This window comes from Lutjanus erythropterus, chromosome 4, assembly GCF_056507025.1.
Source record: "Lutjanus erythropterus isolate fLutEry1 chromosome 4, fLutEry1.hap2, whole genome shotgun sequence".
In the NCBI taxonomy this organism is placed as follows: Eukaryota; Metazoa; Chordata; class Actinopteri; order Lutjaniformes; family Lutjanidae; genus Lutjanus; species Lutjanus erythropterus.
This window is the reverse complement of record NC_139320.1, coordinates 19441894-19457176: the sequence shown is the minus strand read 5'-3', so window position 1 is coordinate 19457176 and position 15283 is coordinate 19441894. Positions and strand designations below refer to the sequence as shown.

The window sequence follows — 15283 nt, the reverse complement described above, 5'->3', positions numbered from 1 at the left end:
ACCGATGCCAAAACCAACATATGCTCTTGTCTTATACAGTAATTTTGCGTATGTCCAAGCTGTTGTCTTTCAAACATCTTTATCAGGGGTGAAGGATCTGTACAGTGAGATCATGTGAGCACCTGCAAACTGAAAAGAAAACTGACATAGAAGGGAAGAGCTTACACCGTTTGTCACTTAACTAGCTGTAGATTTATTACACAATGAAACTGGACTCCTCTCAGTCTTTTCTGTCTTTGACCACATCTTCCACTACATGCCCCCCCCAGCGAGCAGCTCCCCCCTTCCCTTCCCTCTCTCCTCTCCCCCTCTTTTTTTTCAGTGCTGCAGCCCACCCTGCTCCGAGCTTTAATGGTACATGCCATTAGAAAGCCCATCTCTGGAAGGGAGGAGGGGAGGGTGGTCTCAATCTCAGCTAAGAGGCTACTTTAGTCCCCCAACATAAGCACATTCACAGATGTCTCTGCACGCGTAGAGCCATCTCACCCGTCACGACAGAGCAGCCTGCGTCTGTGTGAAGCAACGAGCCACGGACAGAGAGGGAGAGAGAGAGGGAGAGACGCACAAAGAGAGGTAGAGAGGAGGAGGGAGGCAGAGCGAGAGAAAGAAGAGGTGAAGAGCGCATACATCGCTGCCACTCTGACGTCTCCCCTCATGCGCCTGTTTCGGCTGGTGTGAGCGCAAGAAGAGGAGAGAAGGGAAAGGGAGGCAAATAAATCCTGGGAGCCTTTGTCCTCTCTTTGCTTTATATCCCCTTCTTTTTTTTATCTCCATCAATCCAAGGCATGAAGGCGGGTGTCAGCTGGCACGGCAGAATAAAAGAAAGGGATGCTTTGAATGCTGCCTCTCTCTCGACAAGGGACAAGGAAGAGGAAGTGGGGGACAACACACAGCAGGGACAAAAACAGGATTTCTAGAATGAATGGGAGTCCTTCTGCCGCATGCGCTGGGAATAGCAGTCTCACACTGAAGTCTCTGAATGAGGTAAAAAAAAAAAAAAAATGATGCCACTTTATCTTGCTTTTTTCCCTCTGAGCCTGATTGGTCGCCAGGGTCAGATATGCATCTGAGAGGCACTTGAAAGCATGCACATGAGCTTGACAGAGATGAACCAATTTCCATGCTGATCAGGTTTGGAACAGCAGTGGGGGAGATTGCCATCTTTGTCCCTGGGTCGCTGTGTATGGCAGCGCGGTGGAAGTGAGGGGAAATCTATGCATGTTGCATGCTGCAGAGAGGCAGCGTGAGCCGGGGGTAGAGAGAAGAGTCGGCGTCTGTGTGTGCGTCTGATGAAAAGAATTGCTGATAATCCTCATGATGAGCATTTGGGCGCTGAGATAGCAGAGAGGGCACAGAGAGATTTTCTCTCAACTGACCAGCAAAGCTGCTGCTGCACAAGGTCCAATTAGAATTTAGATTCAGCGAGCTCAGCTGATAAATGCAAATTAAATTCACTTTTTCATGAAATATGAATTTGATCCTGTGTCTTAAATCCTGTGAAATAAATGTATGATGGGGTGGTGGTTGAGGGATAGAACAAAATGCAGTGTGTGTTTTCTAAAGCAAAGTATGACAGAACACTTTCACCGGTGACCCTGGGGAGCCATACACTACCTTCCAGACAGAAAATAACAACTTGTCCACAGAAGCGAACAAAAAACGGGGCATTGGTTTGAGAAAAGGAAAGCTTGAGTCGAAGTTAAGTGGGCTGTACGGTCTTATTTCTGACACCTACCTAGGAAACCCTGGCTCTGGGTGAAAAGATGCAGCACAGGTGCACCAGCAACTCTGGCAAGAAGAAACAACAGTGCTTTGTTTCAGCCCGTGTTCCTGTTGTACTTCTGGCCACTAACGAGACATGTTTTGACTGTTATGATCATCTGGGTGTGCATGTCATAAGTAAGTGTGCATGTAAAACATGTGTTGGCAATATCAATATTGCAGGGTTCAGTAGTTAATTATATGTATTTCTTATAGTCAGCAGGGACTCTGTACTCTCACTGGAAAATCTTGCACAGTGCGGTTACAGAGCCAAAGGTCTGGGCTCTGGTCCGAAGTCCTTAGTCATGTGTCAAGACACATCAACCTGATTCTGCCTGGAAGTTCTGACTGGTCCTGTGACAGCACACTGACACCCATCATGACATCAGACATATTAAGCAAATATGCTTCCTCTCAAGCACAATCAAGACACTGTGTCTGTGAAAAGGACAGAGGCAATATTGTTATGGAATTATTAACATGAAAATATGCATTAAATTGATAGTTGAGATTATTTAATGTGGGGCTGTAGGATGTATTTATCAATTTCAGTGTATGTGTATGTTATATTTAGCATACATTCACAGCTTTACCTCGCTGTCAGACGGCCTTTTCAGCTGGGAAAGTGCCGTTATGTAAGCCAAACAGACCACAGGAGTTGTTGGTCTACCTCTGCCTAGATCAGTTGGCTTGTTTGTGTTGCTGAGTGACTTCAGTGAATCCGAACTGTCCTTCGAAACACACAATGATAGGAATAAACTTTCAGACCGAGGCAACAGTAGACCAGTAATTTGCGTTTTCTGAGAGGTAAAATGACCGATCTTGCCTATGGAGTCTGATTCATTTGGAGAGCGCAATTATTGCCTTATATAACATTGGTTTCAAGTCCAAGAAAAGGCTGTCTGACAGCAAAGTAAAGCTGAGAAAATATTCTAAACATGACGTATACTTAAGCTGATATAGATTTTTTTTTTAGATTGGCTATTTTTAAGTGTCTAAAATGCCTTTTGTTGCTGATCCACAGCAGTACATTGCTTACCTTCTGTGCTGGTACTCTTCTCTGCTTCTCCAAACTGGGGGTGTGCCAGCCGCCATCTACTGTATGTAATGCACTGATTATCAATGAGTATCTCATATAACCCCTCATTAAATAATCCAAACTATCCCTTTAATAGTTATTTGATAGATACCTACATCCAGTGACAGTGGTACTGCTGTGAGTGTGTGTAACTGAGACATTAAATAGGGTAATGAATCCAAACCACTGGTCACGGCAGGACTGTGTAGCTACCCGGTGATTTAACTATTCGTGCTCCTTCGTTTCTAAACTCCTCATCTGTTCCACAGTTGTCTACATACATGACAGCAGCAACACCTGGTGCCCGTTCCTCAGCCTACACAGTACATATACTTTCAAGCAATGAAGTCGTGTGTGTCCCCAGCTGTTTCTTACACGGGTGTTAGCATGCTTCTATAGCACTGCACTCTCTGACCATGTATATATTTAGTTTCTGCTCAGTCTGGCAATGTCAGCAAATAGCATCCAGATCGCATTTATGGAAGCTTGTCATTTCACTCTGCGTTCTGGTAGCCTTGACCATACAATACATTGAGGAGTGCTGAGGGGACAGAAATACACATGCATGATGTGGCTACAGTTGTGCCACTGTAGATCATGAGTTACAGTGTAGGACTAAAGCGAATAAATATATTGGCACCACTTTAAACAAGGCATACTTACAGTATAACATGTACATAGTAATTGATTCCCTTTTTGATGTTTAACAAATGTTTTATTAATGCTTTAGCAATGGACAAACCGTTATAGTTCATATATAAAAATAATTTTTGGCAGCACAGGTTGTGAAGCCACAATTGTGATCTGTTTATATGCTTTACTAACATATCTTGCTTTTTTTTAAAAGAGCTAATAAGGCATTTTATTGCTTCAATCAGTTGGGAAATTGCCAATTTAACTCTCTAATCTTTCTGGAAGAAGGTCAAAGAACAATTGTAACTGGAGTTTGTGAAGCAGAATAACTTTTTATTACTGTAAAGAAGCTTCACTTTACAAGCAGTGAAATGTGAAGCAATAAATGTTGGGAACTCAGAAACACAAAGTCAAAGCAAGCTACATCGCCACATGCTGCTATTTCCACACAAAAATTATTTTTGAATGCAGTATAACAGCATATTGTTAAGTGTTACCAAACAATTTATGAATACAGAAACAGTATTTTTGACAGTAGACATGCCTTACCATAATATTGTCCCAAATACAAACTAACACAATACAATAAATGTCATCATAATCCACATATTATACAATACAGATATAGATCATGCAGGTGTTACATCCACATGTGGAGTTCACATGTTCATCGCAGATAGCTCAGCAGCATTTCACACATCGTTGCACACTGTAATCATGTGTATGAAGCCCGACAAGACGGAGGGATTAGACTTTGCACAAATGTTTTGAAAGCTATTGACAAGGCTGCGGAGGTTTAGAAACAGAGGGCAGCGTGTGGGTGCGTGTAAAGCATCATGTCTACCTACACCGAGAGCTGGCAGATACAGGTTTTTGAACCCCACTCTACTGGGCAAAATTCATTTATGTTTGAAGTCTGTTCGGTGCGTGCTGTAGATTTTTCTTTGAAGGTAACTGAGCTCCTCTGCAGATTCAGTCATGGAGCGGTCCAGCCTTAGGCAACAGAGGCCGAAGCAGCAGAGAATAAAACATCGCCTTTATGACATACAATAGATACTCTATATATCTGAGCAGCCCACACTAATAAATGTAAGTACATATAGGGACATATAACTAGAATAGTTCATACAGTCTCACACACACACACACACACACACACGAGTTCTCTCATACCTTGCTGCTGAATATAGGCACTGGAAAATCACACTCGAGCCCCAGAACCACTTTGTGCTTCATTATAATCAGAATGTGTAACAGAAAGCCAAAGCCACTATAGCAGCGGGAATTCAGTATCAGCCTATATTGGGAAAACAAGTGCAGTGTTTACTGAGGAAACATGGTAAATATTCACTATCCTGAATACTAACCACCAGTGTCCTTATTTTTTTTTATATTTTTTTGAGGCTACATCAATAATTCTCCCACAGAATCTAAGGGTTTCATGTTGACAGCAGAGAAGTTAGGGATGGAAGTGTTACATAAATAACTATAGTTTACATGTGTCACATACTACACTGACAAAAGAAATTTAGTGGAATCAACTAATCTTATCTCATTAACTTAAGTAAGTAACATGGAACTTCCTCCTAAAAAACAGTGCATAGATTCATATAAACATAATTCCCTTCAATTATCTCGTATGACTCACTGGAAGTGGTAGTGTCTGTATTTACATTTTCTCAATGTTTTGCTGTGTTCAGGACACTTCGGACCAACCCCAAAATGTTGGTGTTTGACGCCCTGGTGTTTTTCTGGTGCACTTCCAAACAGCTCATACAAATCCTGCAGAGTCGACCTTCAACATAAATATGCTAGTTTTACAGTGTACCTGCTGCAAACATACAAAATACCTGTATGGTCCAGACTAGCTGACTTATACCAAAATGATCCGGATATTTCTGTGAAAGTGCTTAATTTCCAATCCAAACCATTTCATTTTCAGACACCCAAACAACGACAAATCAGGGTCACGGCTCACTCTGACCATTTTTTGAAATACTTTTTACATTTTTTTTCTAAAAGTCAAAGATTCACGTTTATCTAAAAGAAAGAAAAAAAGATGAAATTATCTCAATTAAACATTACAGGTGGGCAAAATTTATTTTAAAACTGAAGAGCTTCAAAACTGAGTTGGATCTGGGCTCAAAACTCAAAAATCTATTGCTGTAAGTTGCCTTGAATTTTGATCTCATTATGAGTTTTTTTTTTACAGTGCGCATTTGTGAAGATTATCATAAGATTAACGTAGATTTTATTTTCTGCATTAATTCAAAATCCAGTGGAAAAATCCTATCCGATTGGCTTATTGCGGAGGGAACCAGAGTGATGCTAACTTCAGGGTTGGCCAACAAATATACATCATCCCTGCAGTACTCTTTAAAAGTAAAGTCCCTTGTTACAGTTTTATACATGTTTACTTGAAAAAAACACTTTTTAAAGGGCTGGTTAAGATGCCCTCCTGCATCCTAAAACAGCTGCATTCTTTACAGCATCAGTATGCAGACCACACAGCTTATAGTAAAAGCACTTCTTGTAAGAAGAGCGACTTAGAGAATGCATTTGGTAATAGACAGTTAAGAGAAACTGTGTTTTGAAAATGAAAAGCAAAAATTGTTGGTCCTTAAAATACTATAAATTTGTAAAGTAGATGGTTATCCTCCACCTCTGCCCATTAGTAGTTTTCATTTGTTATTTGGTTTTGCTCAAATGGTAGGAATTAAAATTACAGGGAGGCAGGATCTACATTAATAAATAATGGTTACTTGTATCAATGGTGTTTGCTCTTCAGCAATTATATAAATCATTCTCTTTTAACAGTCAGAAGTCTGAATTGTATAAAAATAGAGTGTGTGATGGCATGGTTTGACTTTGGCCTTGGTGGTCCCAAAGGCAGGGGCTTAAAACCCACTGGGCACGTCCCCATTTTAATAAACAGCTTAGAAGCAAAGTTATAGCAAAATGAAAACTAAGAACAATCTGTTGGGCCTTGCAGCAGTGCTGTTGTACCTCTGTGGATTACACTCCATGGGGCACTTAAAATCTGTCTGGCTGCCCATTAAGACAGCCACTATCCTGGCTCATTAATGTCCTGCAGAGGAATTAGAATAAACTGTGCTCCACAGACTCGTGCTGGCAGAGGTTCTCTGCCGTCTCTCCAGCAGCTTTTCTCCCTCCAGGGACAGCAGTTGTTTGCCCGAGGTACATCAGAGCAGCTCGGAGTGACCAGCAACACAGAATAATTAGATGTTCAATTCCTCCAAACTGCGCTAGCTGTTGAATTCATCCTGACTTGTTTCAGCAATTTCAGCAAAGGTTGCCAAATATAATCACTGTGTAGGACATCGCTACTCACTTAAATGGGAAATGGGGTTTGAAAACCGAGGATTATAAAAGGAGGGTGGGATGCCGTCCTGGAAGTAGTGAAGCAGTACGAGTCACAATCAAGTGCATTAAGACCAAAGGAAGGGAGCGCTTTAAGTGTAAGTAAAGCTGGATTTTAATACAATATTTCTGATATTTTTTCCACTTTGTGTTGTATTTTATAAAAAGACTTTTATGGCTCATTTGTGCCTAACATTAGTTGCATGTACGTATGGACGGAGCCTTCTGTCTGTACTCTGCGTTTATTTCATCCATATTTGTGTGCATTTTCTGAAAGCTTATGATACAGATGAAACTGAGCAGTGTCACTGGCAGCCATGAGGGGTAGTATAGCAGTGTAGCCATTAGTTCAAGTTCAAGGGATCATTGACATATGCTAATAGCCAACATTTGTGATGTACTGCATTTAGTGGCCACACAGAGCGCTGCCGCTGCTTCCGCTTTTCCCTCTTTCTCAAGAGGTACTTCCTTATAACCTCAGAAACGTATCTTGATTTTTTTGTAAATTGCACTCTTACATATTACTTAAAAGCCATGCCATTGTAAATGATACATGGAATGGAAGTATGTGGCCAGTGACATTTACATTGTTTGAAATGGACAGATCTATTTTGGTATGTAAAGGAGGCATTAATGAGACTTCAAGTGAATGTTGTGCTTTTTTGGTTTTCTCTCTTTCTTTTATGCAAGATATGTTTGGATTTGAGAACATGAGGGGTTGTCGGTGTCTTGACATTGACCAGTGTAGCTTTTGTAATTTTAGTCGAAACTCTCGATTCATTCAGTGGAAAACCAGGTCAAAAATGTGGGAGTCCTTGCAAACATGTCATAATTGCTCATCATGCTGAGAGTGGAGACCCTCAGATTTTATTGTACTTGTAGTTGATGCTGTTATGCTCCAGCTGGCTATAAATAAATTCACTTTTATATCATCATGTCAAATGAAAGCTGTTTTTATTTCAGCAGCAGAAACCATTGTAATTTTTTAGAACAGCTAAAGTAAGAGAGAGGGTTTTAGTTTTTCTTATTTCAGTCCTTGAGGGGGAGTTTTATTGCAAACAAAAAACTTACAGAAAATGACTGTTTTTGCTCATAATAGTTGCATTTGCTGAACAAGTAGTCGGTGTGAGTGTCAATAAAATGAATGGCATAATTTCTGTTTTTTTTTTTTTTCTGTAGGGATTTGCTGCTAAGGCTTGTAATACTGTTTACTGGTTCAATCAGTAATGCTGCACGATTCAAATAAGTTTCCCCGTTTTCTTAATGAATTTTTTTTTGCTTTAATCTCATTATGTGTATTTGTGGTTGCCCGTGGCCCCTGAGGGCAGTGCTGCTGTGTTAGAAAAAAGAAGGTATTAGGGACAGCTGGCAGTGTGGTATCAGTTGTGTTCACATTCATCAGGCCTGCTGCAGATTAGAAGACGGAGCAGAGATGCGACTGGAGGCGTATAGTATGTGCAGTCACATAGCGCACAGTATATACAGACACACAGGCTCAGACCCTCCTCCACACACTCACACACAAAGATGCACAGTCTACAGTATCTACAGGCACAAACACTAAGCATAGGCTCCTGACCCAGCCCTCGAGCTTTACCTCCCCCACTGTCAGACCATATTCTGCCACACACAGTGAAGAATAGGAGAAGAATAGGGTGGATAACACTTCTTTTCTCTCTCCTATCTCCAGATATTTCCTTTGAGTGTTACAATTACATAAGAGAGCAAACAAGAAGATCACCGTTCTGTCTTTCATGGCAAAATGAGCTTAACCTATAATCAGCATGATGGAGAGCAAAGCACAGCCAGCTATATGTTATACAGTAGGTGTCTGAGGTCAGGAGGCTGAGATGATCATTTCACATAATGACAGAGGTCATCCCTTGTCATCACCATGTCCACGCAACAATAATATGACCTGACAGCAGTGGCGAGCGCTGTGGTGGGTGAGGTCTGTGTTAGTTAACAGGATGACGCAGTTTACTGAATACATGCATGATATCATAAATCTATATTGACATAAAAAAATCAAGCAAAATGAATCATTCCTAACATTAAACGCACCCTACGTGAATTCTGCCATCTCTCACATTAAAACAAAAACAAAAGATGTAGTTTGATGACATTATGAAGTGATGTGGGATCATGGGTGTTGTTTTCTTCACTGTTAAACTACCATAGCTTGTTAAACTCTATCTGACATGACTCAGGCAGAAATCGTGTTCGTGGGCGAGGTAAAATTACAGTCGTTTTCATGTTACTTTTAGTGACATTTAGTAAAGTTACTTCCTCACCTTCTCACATATCCATCATATCCCAGATGTTATAGCAACTAGCTAGGCACATCTAGCAGTAAACACACTGTCACCTTGAATATATTATAGATTTCTCTGCATTTAAACATTGTTGGGATAAATTAAGAACACAAATTAACAAAACCTATAACATGTAAAGGATTTTTAGATATTTTAATGTGGAAATATCACACATTATGGATTTAAAAATAGATTAAATAGCATTAGGAGAGTATTAACCTTCCATATTATGATGTACTTGCAGGCAGACATAACTCTGTGGAAAAGTTGATTAATGGGTGAATGTCATGATTATTGATTGAAATTGGCTGGCTCAAGCCTTTTTAAGCACGTCATATGTTGTTTTGCAGGTAGAATAAATGATTTGTTTTTCTTCTTTTACAAAACCGCCCCCATCCACAGCCTGTTCACCCTGCTGCTGTCTGCCAAGAGATACATTAGTACCCGCTGCTGTACCGCCAGACTGTGAGACTACTTAATTCATCCTCATCTCCCCTCCTAGTAAAATAGTTAATTCTAGATTTTATATTCTTTATCTCCCTTCAGCCAGCTGTTTATAATTTGATGTAGTTTTTTATGAGTGGCAAAGAGGGAACTACATCAAAGTCTTGCTTAACTCTGTTGTATAATGATAAAGATCTCTCTTGTATCTTGCCTCTTATATTTTCTTTTGGCATATATTGTTATGATGGGGTTTGATATAAAAGGGTTAAAAGGCATTTTTCATTTCATTATGACTTGTCAGTTGTTCAAGTTATAATTAGATGAGATGGAAAATGTGCACAAAAATAATCAAACCTTTTATTTTCAACTTGAAGTTCATTATTGACATATTATACTTACCACGATTGAGTCTATTATTCACAGCTAAGACTTCCAAATTCGAGTGGTTTTAGCGGTGAATCTCCCATATGAGCTCTTATTCTTTTTTTGTCTGTGTGATAAACATCCAGTTCCTTCCAGGGATCGCTGCTGTAATTACTCACAGATTAGGCAACAGCAATGGCAAACACACGGCACAACAAAAAGTCCTGGTTTTGAGGCACAAACAAGCTTTCTCAATTACCCTCTTTAGAAAATCCTTGAGGCTTTGTGGTAAATCCCTCAGCTTTAACAAGAGCTATAAGTGTCTGTCCATCTCTGTCCGGGGAAAGGATCACTTATGGACATACTGGGAGATTATTTCAGTAACCTCTCATGGACATATAAGATCACCATTACCTAGTGTTGCTCACTGAACAGATGTACAGGCGTCACCCAGCTGCAACAGCAGCTGAAGTCAGTATGTGAAATCTGACAAATACCTGACCTGCAATAGCTAGGAAATCACCAGTTACAGCAGAAATCCCACCTCTGAATATAAGGAGACCACATCTTAAAGAGATCATTCTGTATTTTCCTGCAAGAGTGAACATTATTGAAGGTAATACACACATACTGTAAATACAGTGCATATAAGTGTTTGACATTTATAGATTAACATCTTTCCAGCACCTAATGAATCATTAGCAGTAATAGGAGTTAAAACGACAGCAGAGGAAACGTTGGACATGTTAAGAATATTTGTATCTTGCTGTGGCCTGTTGTCATCCTTCTTCAAAGTGTGTTCACACTGTAAAAATAGCCATCTTTTCCAACCAGCTTATTTTAGACACGCAAAACAAAGCAAAGAAAATCCTGCTCCTGGGTCACATTGAGACAGAATCTGGCGTTGCCGTGAAAATATCAGTCAAACAGAGTCAGCTGTTGGAGAAACCTGACCGGGTGTCACGTCTGTGGTGGCCAATCACGTAAGCCAGCAGACTACCACACAGTCATCTTGTAATATCTTTGAAACCAGGCGGAGTTCATGGGCCAAACGATGAAAGCCTCCCCATTGTGTACTTGCTTGGTTTATTTTGTGTGCTTGCAGTTTATGCTGTAATATAGCGACACCAAGCAGCTTCCTTTGGTTTGTGTCCATTTCTTTGAGAGAGAGAGAGAGAGAGAGAGAGAGAGAGAGAGAGGGCAGTGGTGATCCTGTGAGGTAGAGAGTGAATGAGGAGAGAGAGGTGGTAGCAGGAAAACAGTGAATCAGTGAAATTAAACATGATTTTATGATTGTTTCACAATGGTTACAGTCTTATCACAAATAAACACACGCGTACGCCCCCCAACACCGCCACGCACCCCGGCGACTAATCGCGTAATGACTGATTGCCTCTCAGTACACCATTTCTAATGTAAATCTAATTAATTTAAGACTTTCAATCACCAGAGATTTGATTACTTATGAAAATCATTATGAAAATTGCTGTATTATCCTACTTCTTCTCTCTGCAAAATAAGGTCTTAAGGCATGTTAATAAAAAAAAAAAAAACAAATCTTCCTTCAGATCATCTTTGGTCAAACTCAGCTTCTCATCAACCGTAGGACTCTGTGCTGTGTTCAAGGTTTGCTGGCTTGTGCTGGTGGATATTCATGGCAGAGATCCTCAAGGACCAGTGTGAGGTTAAAGACTGCAAATGTCTCGTGTCTTTCTCTATCCCCTTCCAAGCATGTAGGTGGCTGTGAAACTTGTGCAAAATGCAAGAGTCCGAATCAAGAGCCAGCGTTTGTCCATTGAAGGTGACTACAGAAACATTTAGGTGCAACTTCACAGCTTCTGGAGATATAAACAGCTCATTCTAATGTGATGAATACACCACAGTTCTTATTTTCAGGTGAGTATACACTCATTAAAACACACATATAAATATTATTTTCCCTTTCTGCCATATTCTGCCAGTATACCCCTGTAAATCTTAAACACTGGCCCTTTAAATACCTAAAAGATGGAGAGCTCGGCAGACATTTTTTCCATTCAGGAAGGTGCCGACTTTTGTTATTTCACCTTTGTTTACCCTTCAGAGCGCCACAGCAGCACTGACTTGTCATTGTTGTGTGGAGCTTCATCTTTGTTTTCATGGTTTATTATGTAAATGTAGATGCAATCTACAAAAGACATCTTCCTCATTATTAAGCAGAGCCTTCATGTGTATTGGGAATCCATTGTCAGCGTTAATGATGCTACCAAGGTGTAAGAATTCATCAGCATAGTCAACCTCATTTCTGTTGATCTTGATAGAGGACAGAGGAACAGTTCTGGTGTTAGTAACAAATAGGAGCTGATATTGATTGCTTCAAACCCAGTAAACTGTGAGAGCAGCGATATAATAGATAATAGCACATGCTTGACATATCATTTCACAGTGAGAGGAAGCTGGAGAGAGTGTTTCTGTTGTTGCAGGACACCTAAAGGCCTCTTATACACCCTTTTAGATCCTGGTAGAACCTTTTATAAGGGCTCCACTTGGAGCCTTATTTAGACCCCAACATAAAGGGCTATACCTTGAAACATCTGTGAAAGACTTCACACAGAGCCTCCTGTGAGATGTTCTACAGAGAACTCTTTTATGGTGTAGAAGTTAATAATAACTGCCTCTGTGGGGCATTTATCCAGATCCATATTCTAAGGTGTTAATAAGAACCCACCCAAGGGTTTGCACCGTTTGAGAGTGGCAGTCTCTCCCACATTCTGTCATGATTTTCAGATCTAATTAATTGATTGAGTGCCTTGATAAGGATGCTGATGAGATGCAAAGCAGCATGCAGCAGTGTGACAGATCCAAATGAAATCTCACACGTTCTCGCCCCGCATCTCAGTCCAGCAGTGTTGTGTAAGGTGCTCCTCTGGACCTCCGCAAACAGCTGATCACTGCAAAATAAGACAAAATGCCAGGGTTAGTGCATTATGGCTTCCATTTTCGAAATGATTTTCTAGATCTGAGACCAATCTGATTTACTAATCTACCCCACGAAAACACAATTAAAACCATGACAGTTTTTTCATCCCTCCATGCTGAATGTGCTGAACTCATTTTCTGCCATGGTGCAATCATCCTTGTTACACAGTATGAAATGGGATTGGCACAGAGAGAGGGCTGTCTGGTTTTCCTATTCGGAGTTACTAGAGGTAATGTAGGCAGCAGTTGTGACTGTTTTGACTGAGCGAGATGGATAAACACTCATTTGCAGCAGGGAATTACTCTAGATTAAATATTAATAAATGTTTTTTTCCTTGTGTGGTATATTTACATTCCCAGACCAACAATACCAACACAGCAAAAAGCTCGAGTAGAAGCAAATACAGAAGGAAACGTGTCAGAGCAGAGGGAGAAATTTATTTTTTATTCCACTTCACTGTTAAATTAGGTCTTATTAACGTTGGTGTTTCCAAATATCCAAACTTCTGTCATGACCTGAAATGAACTGTGTGGAAGTTTTAAACAGTTGATGGTATGTGACTGACAGGAGTGAGAGGTGGAAGAAGTTAATGTGCAAAAGAAGCTTCAACATTTCTGCATTTCAGAGCTGCCAGATGCTGTAATGCTCCATGTTGAAGAGTGAGAGATGACAGGCCTTAGATAACCTGTTGTTATTGTTCCTGTTGTTGCTCGCACGACATTTCATGTGCAGTAGGCACCAATTACGTCTCACTTGCAGTGTTGCATCTCTGGATCACCCTGACACATGGGTAATGATGGCAAAATGTCCACAATTTCCTTATGAATGCCGAGAAGCTGGTGCTAGTGTACCATTAAAGTGTGGGTTTAAAGGGACAGCTCACCCAAAATCAAAAATATCAAATTTTCGTCCGGCCTGTATAGTGCTGCTTATCTATCTGGATTGTTTAATGGCAGAAATATGACGTGACTAAATGGCACTCGGTTTATGGTGGCTCAAAGCACCAAAAATGCATTTGAAAAAGTCAACACCAGTGTCTCCACAGACCTTGTTGTGAGCAGTTTCATGTTGCATCTCTTTTCTTTCTAGCAGAAAGTAGATTCCTATACAAAACTGCTCACAATATGGTCTGCATTTTTCATAGAGATGTAACAATATGTCGAATATCAAAATAAAAAATGTCTCAATTTTGCGATGGTATCTACCTCGATATTACATGTAAGGGATGATGAACAGTGAGCAGGTCATTATTTTCAAAATGAACCCCACAGAGCGGTGCAGGAGCCCGACGTGAAGTGGCGGCATCTTGAATCACAGTGAATCTCAAGCTGTGGCTGCGCTTGGTGATTGAGGAACCAATGAAGAGGGGGAGGGGACTTGAGCTCAGTCTTTCTTCCACCATCCGGCCTGGCAGCAACAGTATTACTGTGACCTGATGTAGCTTTTGTTTTCTTTATATTCCTCTTTTCCTGGTGGGTCCGGTAGGCCTATTTTTGTGGCTTTGTTTCTGTTTGTTAGGAATTAGTTTCATGTTGCTTTGGGGTAGAGGGAAGAATTTTGGCCAGTCCTTCAGTCCTCAGTCTGTGGTTTGGGTTTGTTAGGTTCTTTTCTGGTTTAGTTTTTTGTCTTTTTTTTTATTTAGGTCATTCACTTTAATTGTTTGTTTCAGTAAAATGATATGTTTTTGTAAATCTTAACTAGTCTGATTGTGTCAGACCTCTTTTGGTAAACAAGCTTTTCTAGGGGTCAGAACATAATTTGGGAAAAAATAGACCTTAGAATGCCATAACTGACCAGAAATGATCCGAACTGAGAATTTTACAAAGCCACCTCATAAAGTTATTTAATTTATTTCATTGTTTTTGTTTTATTTTGCAAGAGGACTGCTACTGACTGCTACATTGTTTATGTTTTGCAATTGTACATAATTCAGTCATTCATTGCCAAAGATGATACCATGCCAATTTATTGCCAATGCTTTGCTTATTGTGGGCTACTTTTCTTTTATTAAGGAAGGAAAGCTTTAAGTGTAAAACTAATCTTATATGAAACGAAAATGCTGTACACATTTGTCACTTTTCTTTATTTTAAATATTGTGATAACTATTGTATTATGAGCTTTTTATCATGGTATTATTGTACGTTGAGTTTTTGGGGGTCCTTACATCCCTACTTTTTCAAATGTATTTTTTGGTGCTTTGAGCTCTACTCACCAAGAACCAGTTCCATTAGCTCCATTATACTGGAGAGAAGGCTGATATCTCTACTGCTGATATTTCCAAAACTCAGCAACTCACACCAAAACAATCTAGATAGAGAAATAGAACTACAGGCCAGAATGAAAATGTG

At 40.1% G+C, this 15283-nt stretch overlaps 1 protein-coding gene across 2 annotated transcripts in view; it reads left to right on the top strand.

Annotated features, from left to right (window-relative positions):
* The first annotated feature begins 415 nt into the window (after positions 1-415).
* LOC146328301 (galactosylgalactosylxylosylprotein 3-beta-glucuronosyltransferase 1) overlaps positions 416-15283 on the top strand; it is a 108240-nt gene continuing 93372 nt past the window's right edge. The window contains exon 1 of one of the 2 annotated variants that reach the window (XM_084717226.1): positions 416-984. The gene's annotated coding sequence lies outside the window, so the exon portion shown is untranslated. The remainder of the gene's footprint in view (positions 985-15283) is intronic. The other variant, XM_084717228.1, reaches the window with a different exon arrangement.